Source organism: Austrofundulus limnaeus, unplaced genomic scaffold (assembly GCF_001266775.1).
Source record: "Austrofundulus limnaeus strain Quisiro unplaced genomic scaffold, Austrofundulus_limnaeus-1.0 Scaffold177, whole genome shotgun sequence".
NCBI classification, from domain to species: Eukaryota; Metazoa; Chordata; class Actinopteri; order Cyprinodontiformes; family Rivulidae; genus Austrofundulus; species Austrofundulus limnaeus.
The window spans coordinates 952471-961819 of NW_013952579.1; the positions used below are offsets into that span (position 1 = coordinate 952471).

Genomic DNA, 9349 nt, shown 5'->3' on the forward strand with positions numbered 1-9349 from the left:
ACCGACATCTGGTGAAAATTTCATGTCATTAGCACCTCTAGTAATATATTTACTGAGAAAAATGTTGACGTGTTCAATACTTATTTTACCCGCTGTATCTTTCGCRATATATCTTTATTGTTTTATTGTTCAGCCCTAGTGTTAGGGTTTATACAACTGTATTTTCATGAACTGCTATTGTTAACAGCAGTTGTATGCAGATTGTGACGTCAGATTTCCACTTTAGTCCTATTTGTCATTAGTCATTCGCTCATCAGTCTTACTGAACTTATGCTCCTTTTCTCCTAACAGAGGTTGTTCTTGGCTAAACGTACAATAGGGTAAATATAATTTATTTGTAATTTTTACACAGAAACTTACTTCCATGACCAAACTATTCTTTTAACCCTCTTGATGCCCCTGGGTCAAATTGACCCATGATGCCTTGTGGGAATTYTAACAAAATTCATCCACTTTTATGACTCTACATTGTGTCAAACTTAAGCAATTTTAATAAAGAAAATAAAAAAACTGAGTAATTTACTATTCATGGAGTTGCTGAATTATTTATCGTAAAAGAGGAAACACTCTTTGCCCAGTTCACTGAGGGAAACAGAGTGGGGTGAGATCTAAGGCACCACTGAGAGGAGAACAGATTACAGGAAAGATTATAGAAGATAGGGATCGACTGATTGTCTGAAGATTTACAGACTAAATAAATAGATGGACAGAAGGTTAAGCAGTGTTTATTTTTATGTTTGATCTAAATTTTAAAATGACAAAACTCGATCATTTGCATTCTCATATTCAATTTTTTTACATAATGTTTCTTTTTCTGGCATTTGCTGGATAATAAATCAACAAATAAAATATTCACAAGATTAATCAGTTATGAAAAGCAATTAAGGTTGCACTATATATCAAAAATTCCTTGTCACTACAATATTAATCAGTGCAATATCAGTAACGCAAAAGATTGCAATAAATCCTAAATTATATTAATCTAAGTGCTATTCATTTTCGCCCTGGAGGCCAGTGTTAATCTGAAGGACTCTCAATGCCCATATCTGGTTTAGATTATAGTGACCAAGATGCTAATACAAATGGAGAGTGTTGTCAGTTTTGGGATAACAAAACAGAAAAAGAAGAGCTAAAGACAACAATCAATAATAGTATCACAACTGCCTCTTTGCATTTTTTTCTAAAATCATGCAACCTTCAAGGCAACCAGCATAATGTTTGTACAGTAAAAAATAAAACTCACTTTAAATAATTACAATGTCAGGTTTTGTTCCTGATTGTTATTTTTAGATGAAACTTTTTGGCATATTATGCTTACTGTAGCACTAAAAGAAACTCAAATAATATTTTGAGTCATGTAAAGTCAGGGTTTATGGAAACGTTATGACATTTTTAGCTCTTACCTGCTGTAGATACCTCCTAAGGTTGGGCAATATTGGCAAATAAATTAATCACGATTAATTGCGGTATTTAGCTGATAACGATTAATTTGACGATTAATCCCCGGAGTCCCTGGACACCCTTATGTCCTAGTCACATGACCAATTTATAGGGAGAAAATTGGCTCTTCGTAAAAATCTGTTCCAATTTGTGTCAAAATTACAGACTTCAGGCTATACATCAAACTTTAAATTGTGTTGATAGATAAATAAATTACACAACTTTTTAAATGTTTGTTATATTTGAAGCAGAGAGGAGCACCAAGCGGTTAGTCTGCCGGGTGGCATTAATCGTATTAATCATCAAGTGCCAAAAATTAATCGATTAAWGTTTTTCTGATGATTAATTGCACACGATACGATTATGCCCAACCCTAATACCTCCTTGAACAAACTTTGTTTGAATAAATAAAGTTAAATTCCAATCAAATTTACRAGCTAACAGCTAGTCAGAGCGAGACCAAGATCAAACTGGATTTAAACCTAAAATGGTTAAGGTTAAAATCCAGTTTACATGAACTGCTATGAAAACACCCCACTCAAACTAGTCATTAGCTCATTAATCTGACACAAGGTGTTTCTCCACACTGAGCTATCAACAGCAGTAAGATAATACGGTAATTGATCAAAATGATCTGAACTCCAACTTTAATATAATTTATGAAACCTGGGATTTTCATGTTGTAACCAGCAAACATGTCCATCGTGGAAAACATAAAGTTCAGTCTGGAGTGTAAAAGTTCATTCTTCCATTTCTGACTGTGTAATTACACAAAGCATGCTGACATGTAGTGTATGTATTTAAACTGTACTCTTCATGTTTCATTTGTTTTCCTAATGAGAATCAGAAATAGAGACCTTTATATGTTCTTTCCATTCAGGGCTCAAATTTACTCCAAAATGCCAGAGACAAAATTATCTCTGTCTCGTTAGTAGTTCCCTATCCACCTCTGGTAATCCGATGACGTAAAATGCACGGTTAACAAATAAAATAATCATTAGATTCAGAAATGTTATTGGATAAATACACAGTGCAGTAAAGTATACTGTATCTCTATTCTTTACCATAAAATAGCTGCAAAAACCACATATGGCACTCAAATCCAAACCCTAAACATTCCTTCAGTGTCTCTCCCAACTTTAAAGTATCTTTCTGGTCGACTAATGGTGCTTCACATTATCTTACATTTGAGTGAATTACTGGTCTAACCAAATTACAGTCTCATTTGGCTTGTGGGTTAATGCTATTTTCAATGCTGAAATAAGACAAACATCCCGTCGGACTCTGTGACCAGAAAACATGTGAGACACTTAATGTAATCAATCATTTATGTCCTGACATGAAGTAAAGCTTCATCTGCCAAAAGGAACAACAGTCTTATCGCAATACATGCACGTTCTAAAATTCATTTTTAAATTCTTGATTCCTCTTTGAGGATAGTTTCCAGGCAGGGTCAAAGGGAACTTCCTTTCCAAAAGAAGAAGCAGGTTACTGACACTTGGACATCAAACAGGTCCTGTAATGCTGCTTGAAATGACACAAAGCGAACAGACTGGAGAAGAACCCAAATACTGGTGGGAAACAGGCGAACGTATTCATGGTTGGGGATAAAATAATATGCACTCCCACCCAACTCCTGCCACAGACTCGGCTGGAAGACTTGAACTAATCAGGAAGAGTGCTGAATGTTCAATTGAGAGAGAAAATATGTCTGAAGTTTGAAAGACAAGCAGGGTTAGAACTGCAAATACAGATTTATTAATTTTATAAACCTGTCTTTTAATAAACCAGATATTTAAATACATAGCATAAAAAACTCTGACATTAAATTTGGTAGCACAGTCTTTAAACTGTATGAGTCGGGTCAAACGTTTTGGGGTATTCTTTCACATTTCTCCTGACAGAGCTAGTGGAACTGAGTCAGGTTATTCACACGCCTTCTCAGCTCTGCCCACAAGTTTTCTATGAAACTGAAATCATGGCTTCATGATGGTCACTTAAGCCACGTTCCTGGCTGAAGTCTTGAGATGTTGCCTTCTGTGTTTCCACAAAACRTTTCTTCATGATGCCATTTATTTTGTGAGATGAGCAACATCTTCATAAGGTCTTTTGTTCTTGTTTCAAGGTCTGGTTCTACATCAACAACATGTAAGACTTGCACCGCCAGAGCTGCAGGTTTTTCGGTGCCTTCTCCTGCACTCACATAAATGTCCAATCTCCTTCCAGGAGTTCTTTTACTGTCTTTAAAGTTTTATCTGCCTTTCTTTATTCGTTTTACTGGATCAGTTGTAATGATGGCTGTAATTTCTCACAGCCTCAGCCAGCAGTTTCTTGGCAGACACTGCTCAAAAACAGGCTTTTAGGTAGGATTTTTGAAGAAGGCATCAACACTTGAAGCAACCCAACCCTTTTAGCGGGAGAGGCATTGTGATAATGCCCTGTTTGGTTTTACGACACCTTCTTTCAGCTGGCGATGCCTCAGGATGCCTTCAGGGTACCGTGCCTGTCTTCAGGTCTGCTGAGTTTTTTTGGTTTTTTTTTTTTACTCTATGTAAATTTCATAACCTTTCGTGAACTTCAAAAGTGGAGGAGTGGGTGACCACAATTATTTTATGAAGCCAGGGGAAGACACATTCAGAAGAAACTGCACTGGCTTAGATAGAGGAAGCAGGTAACAATTTTACAGCTGCAGTAGCCATTGTTGTGTTGTTTTCGCACCCTCCAGTCTGTTGGTAACTTTGTGTCTTCCAAAATCCTACCTAAAAGCCTGCTCACAAAGGTTTATTAAATTYACGTGAGAAAAGAAAAGTTAAAAACAAACTGATAAGACATTGTGACTACACACAACAGCTGCTAAAGTTGGAAATAGGGCTGCCACGACTAGTCGATTAGTCGACGACTAATCGATTAATAAAAATAATCCATGACTAATTTAATAGTTAATCATTTTTTTATTTTTTTGTTCTTTACTTTGTTTTTCTCTCCAAACTGCTTTGACACCTTCCACTGCCACATCTGCCTTTCTGTCTTTGACACACATGCACAGTAGTGGTAACTGGGGTAGGCCGTGGACGTCACAAGACATTATACAGACAGGCTCTGGTATCATGGCTACCCAGCAAYGGAGCTCAAAAGTGTGGGATCATTTTAAGAAAATGAAAGAGAAACCTGTGCAATATCTGCAAGGAAGAACTTGTCTTCCACAGCAATTATTTTTAGTTAGCATATAGTTAAAATGTAATGATGGTTATATAATAGCAGCTGCATTCTGGCGCGATAAGCTGTATGTTTTATATTCAGTTAACATATGATCTGATTAGTCGACKAATCGAAAAAATAATCGGTGATTAATCGACTATAAAAATAATCGTTTGTGGCAGCCCTAGTTGGAAATTATTACCCATTTCCTCTATACAAGCCAGTTCAATTTAATCTTAAGATGTCTTCCTTTGGCTCCAAAAAARTCATTTTGGTCACACCCACGCCTCTTATGAAGTTTACAAAATTTCCGTAGGGAAAAACAGACAACTTCTGGACAAAACGGAAAATCTGCACGGTGCCCTGAAGGCAACACGAGGCATCACCAAGCTAAAGAAGGTGTTGGAAAAACTGAGCTGAAGGTGGGTGTTCAGCAGACGTAAAAGAAGAAAACTACACACTTTTCATCACGCACCCACATCAATGAGACATAAGAGTGGGAATTCACTTTGACTATAAATTAAACGTGAACGGYGATATACTTGGGAACGCAGAATCCGTCTCCATCCTTCTGAAAACTGTCCCAGAGTTGTGCAGGTTGGCATTTCTCTTACTGCTGCAGTGTTTCAGGTGTGCCACAGGTGAACCTAAATTTGACTCAGATGTTGTCAACTGAGCAATCAAAAGCTTCCAAAGCCATGACATTATCTGGGCTTTCCCAAATTGTATCAAATCACAGCAATCTTGTGTAAACATGCGGTTTTTAAGAAAGTAATATAGCTCTTTAAAAATGGTAACTGTAAACCAATCAACAAAGATGAAAACAAAGAAATAAATCAGACAAACTTTTATTAAATATTGCTCTGTTTCACTTGTTCCTATCCTGCTCACAGACAAAATATACTCATGAAAAAGGGATGTTTGTGTCCTGGTTCCCTTTTGTATTGTTAACCCTCTCTATACTCTTCACTATTCGGAAACTTTCAGAAAGACATGAAAGTCAATCAATGTCTCTATCGTTTTAAAAGCCGTAACAATTCTGTTTATGAGCCAGGACAAACTGATTTTAAAAAGACTTGATGCATATGCCAGCTAATGACATCACCTCTTAATTAGACACTAATTATTTTAACAGAGTAAATTAAGAGAGTAACATCCAACATCATCACCTCTAAGATTGACCACAACTGTATCAGAACTCTAACTGACATCCTTAACGTGGAGCTAAAATGACGATGCAAGCCGAGACTCGGGCTTCTCCTTGGTTTCCACAAACACGCTCTGCGAGTACCGGAGGCACCAGATCAGGTATGTGAAAGTAGCCGTTTCAGACCTCGTAGGAGCCCCAACTGTGTAATCTTCTGCGGAGCGCACACACCCTCACTGGCGCGTCCTGCGAGCGCTGATTCAATTACGACGGGAGCGGAAATGGCAGCAGCTGGCTGAGTTATGCCATCTTTAAATAGCAATTTGCTTCTCACTCCAGGGCTCGGACGCAAAAAAAAAGGCCGCCAAGTCAGTGGAAAGCACTCGTTAACGTCACAAGACTTTCCTCTACTTTGAGATGAAACCCTCTTGCAAACAAGACAAAAATGGGGAAAAATAAGTGATGAGGATCAGGTAATAATCGAACCTAATTTCCCTCTGGGATCAATAAAGTATTTTTGAATTTGAATTGAACTGAATTGTAATGTTACCTGAGACAGGTGGAGTGAGCTGATCATCCTGCGGAGAATGAGCTTCGAAACGGAAGGGACGAGGGCGCCTTGTTCCCAATCCAGGCTGGGTGAGCGTCACCGCYGAGCCTGCCCCAGAAAACCACCACTCACCACAGGGACCAGTGGCCCACTTTCACAAGCAGCCCAAAAATGCTCTTTGTCTTTGCTAAACTTTTTTCTTCCTCCTCGGTGTCCCTCCATCTTGTCCAAAGGCTACAGAGTACGAGCCCAACTTCTCACTGAGTCCCGCGCACTAACACGCTCCACATGTATGTGTCCTTGTGTTCCGAGGGCCAGGAGCCAGGCTGTCCATTTCTGCTCCCTGCCAGAGGATGTGCTTTAGAAATAAAAAAAAGGGAAGAGAGTCCATCTAAGACATTTAGCAGAGAGCTTCGAAGGAATCTTGAGGGCAGATCGGCCTCATCTGTGGTCTAACCGAATCAATCAGGCCCAGATGACAGCTTTACCATTGTGGTTGCCTCTTAATGGCCCATTAAAGAGAGAACATCCAATGGGAAGGAGGAAGAGATGCAACACAAGGAAGATTTATTTTATTTTTATTTTTTTCTTGGAAGAGCAAATCAACTTCAGGAGCTATTACCCAGACGAAACCAGAGGAAATACATGTTGCTGCAGAGATGTACCTGATCCGACCCTTTCAAGAGGTCTCAYATGTGACCAATATATTAGTTTTATATCAAATTACCACAATAGGAAATGCGTACAATAAACTTCTATTTTATCCACACATTAGAATGTGTGGTTAAAATTCTAAGTTTATGGCAGATAGTATAATAGAATGATTCCATTATTAGACTTTCTCATGGGAAAAATGTTCACCTCTGATTGAAAATCTGTGAGTAAATAGAAAATTTGTTTTGTCCTTGAAAAAGTAAAAGAAACAAAGATCAACAGTGTTGCCAAACTGCAGTTACTCCAGAACACCTAAATATCAAAATCACAAGCGCACAGCTCTATGGAAAGATGGAGATATATCTTCCATTTTTGGCCCCCAGYAATCTAAAAGAAAAGCGGCTGCTTTCTAATGTTGGAACCCCGAGATTAGATTAGACTGAGCCCTTTTGTTTCATCTCCTGAAGCAAAAACAGGAATTACCTGAGGTGTCGACTCGGTTTAAGGCGTGAAAAGCGTCTGAGCTGGGATCTGTGGCAGGGTGAAGAGGATGGAGCCGCGGTGTGTGTGTGGAGCTTCTCAGCCTCTCTCTCTCTCTGCAGGCTGATGCTGCTCAGACTGTCAGAGGGACACCGGAGTGAACAATAACACAACTTCCGGGACGATTCTTCAAAACAAAAGCACACGTCCGACAAAATCATGTGACCCGAGGCTAAATTGTTGAAATTGAACCAAAGTCAAGTCAGAATAACACAACTTCCGGACACGTACTTCAAAATAAAARCACGTTTGCCACAAAACATGTGAACTTTGTAAAAATTTACCGGAACAAGTAAACATTTTAGCCAAGATTTAACTGCTGTCGAGACACACGGAGACCCGAATGAARTCAAAATATTTAACTTCCGGTCCACAACATCACAGTAGGTTAGTGTGTCCGGAAAAAAAAAGCACTCGCACTTAAAAAATAAAAATAATAAATAAGTTTCCGGTTCAGCCCTTCACAACAAAAGCACCCTTCGACCATTTAATGTCCAAATAAAACCCTTGAACAATCTCTTAATTTATGCAGCTATTAGCAGCAATAATTTGTTCCCCTGCAAGAGGTTTTCAAACTCGTTCAGCTAGAGATGCTGCTGACAAGGAGAACAAAGTCAAAGCAATCCAACKTCCGCTTTCACTTCACTATAAAAGCACATTTTTGACAAAACAAATGTAAACAGAATAAGTTTTTGTTGTCGAAAACGTTTAACACATTAAATTGTATCATAAATGTGAAGACACAAGCCTTAAACTATTCAATGCTATATTAAAATATAATAGTTATTAACAAATAGAGTCTTTGGGCAGATGACCAGAGTAATACAACTTCCGGCTTGGAGYTTTCATGATAAAAGCACATAGAGAAAAATTCGGTAAGAGTAATTTACTGTTATTTAAGATTCGTTGTATTTATCACGCTCTATATATTTTTATAAGTATAAAACATAAACTAGTGTAATAAAACTTTTAAATAAGCAAATACAATTTTGCACTTATTTTCTGCGAGAAGGTGCGTTTTAAAAGTCTGTAATTTTTTGTCTTGCAAAACCCGTGATCGTAAAAAGAGAGAAAAACGAGCCCTAAACGTATAATGAGCAAATCTCGGGAATATTTTAAGCTCGGCACCCTTTCCATCCTGCTGATCTGACGCATCCTTTGTGTTTGTGAACACGACGTGAAACGATGCATCAGTGAAAAATGAAGAGAGAGCAGCAGAGGTTTCCTGTGAACCGGAGTGAACACCACAGCCCCCTCCACTCCCAGCTCAGGCAGGCAGACCCCCACATTCATGCCGCAGCATCGTATTGCAGTCCTGAYCTCAGCACAACTTAAAGCTTATTGTCTGCGGGGGGAAATCTTCCCTCCAGATAAAACTCACCCGCTTTGTTTGCTCCTCAGTCATCCCTCCTCCTCACTCTCTTCCTCCTCGAAAATAGTTACACCCGCTTTATAAACAACAGCTCGGTCGTTTCCTCACCTCACTTTCCCCTCTTCTTCTTCTTCTTCTCCTTCTTCTTCCAGCAGCGCCCGGGTCCAAACACTTCACACTCTTCCCGGAAACCATCACCTCTTTTCCCATCATTTATTTTTGGGGAGCATCTCGGTACTGGTAGTTCTGCAGCCGATCAGTCCGCAACGCAAACTAGACCCGGCTTTGTGCCGTGAGGACTTCAGTACCCACCAGGCTTTGCAGTGCACTGATCTGGGGGAGTCAAAGGGGGGTGGAGGAGCAGCTCGTCAGTGTGGAGAGGAAATTAAAAACAAGTTTGTTTTTTCTGTTTTCACATCATGAAACTATTGAGTGCTCTGTCTGGCAT

The 9349-nt window shown here is 39.0% G+C and overlaps 1 long non-coding RNA gene across 3 annotated transcripts; it reads right to left on the reverse strand.

The window, feature by feature from the left end:
- Positions 1-6324: 6324 nt before the first annotated feature.
- On the reverse strand, positions 6325-9200 carry LOC106524160 (uncharacterized). 3 transcript variants are annotated; one of them, XR_001310975.1, is made up of 3 exons: positions 9010-9200; positions 7473-7656; positions 6325-6693 (listed from the first exon to the last, which is right to left on the reverse strand). It is a non-coding gene; the product is annotated as an uncharacterized LOC106524160 (long non-coding RNA). The 3 variants fall into 3 exon arrangements; XR_001310977.1 differs by having other exon boundaries at positions 7473-7607; positions 8911-9200; XR_001310976.1 differs by having other exon boundaries at positions 8911-9200.
- Between the last annotated feature and the right edge of the window lie 149 nt (positions 9201-9349).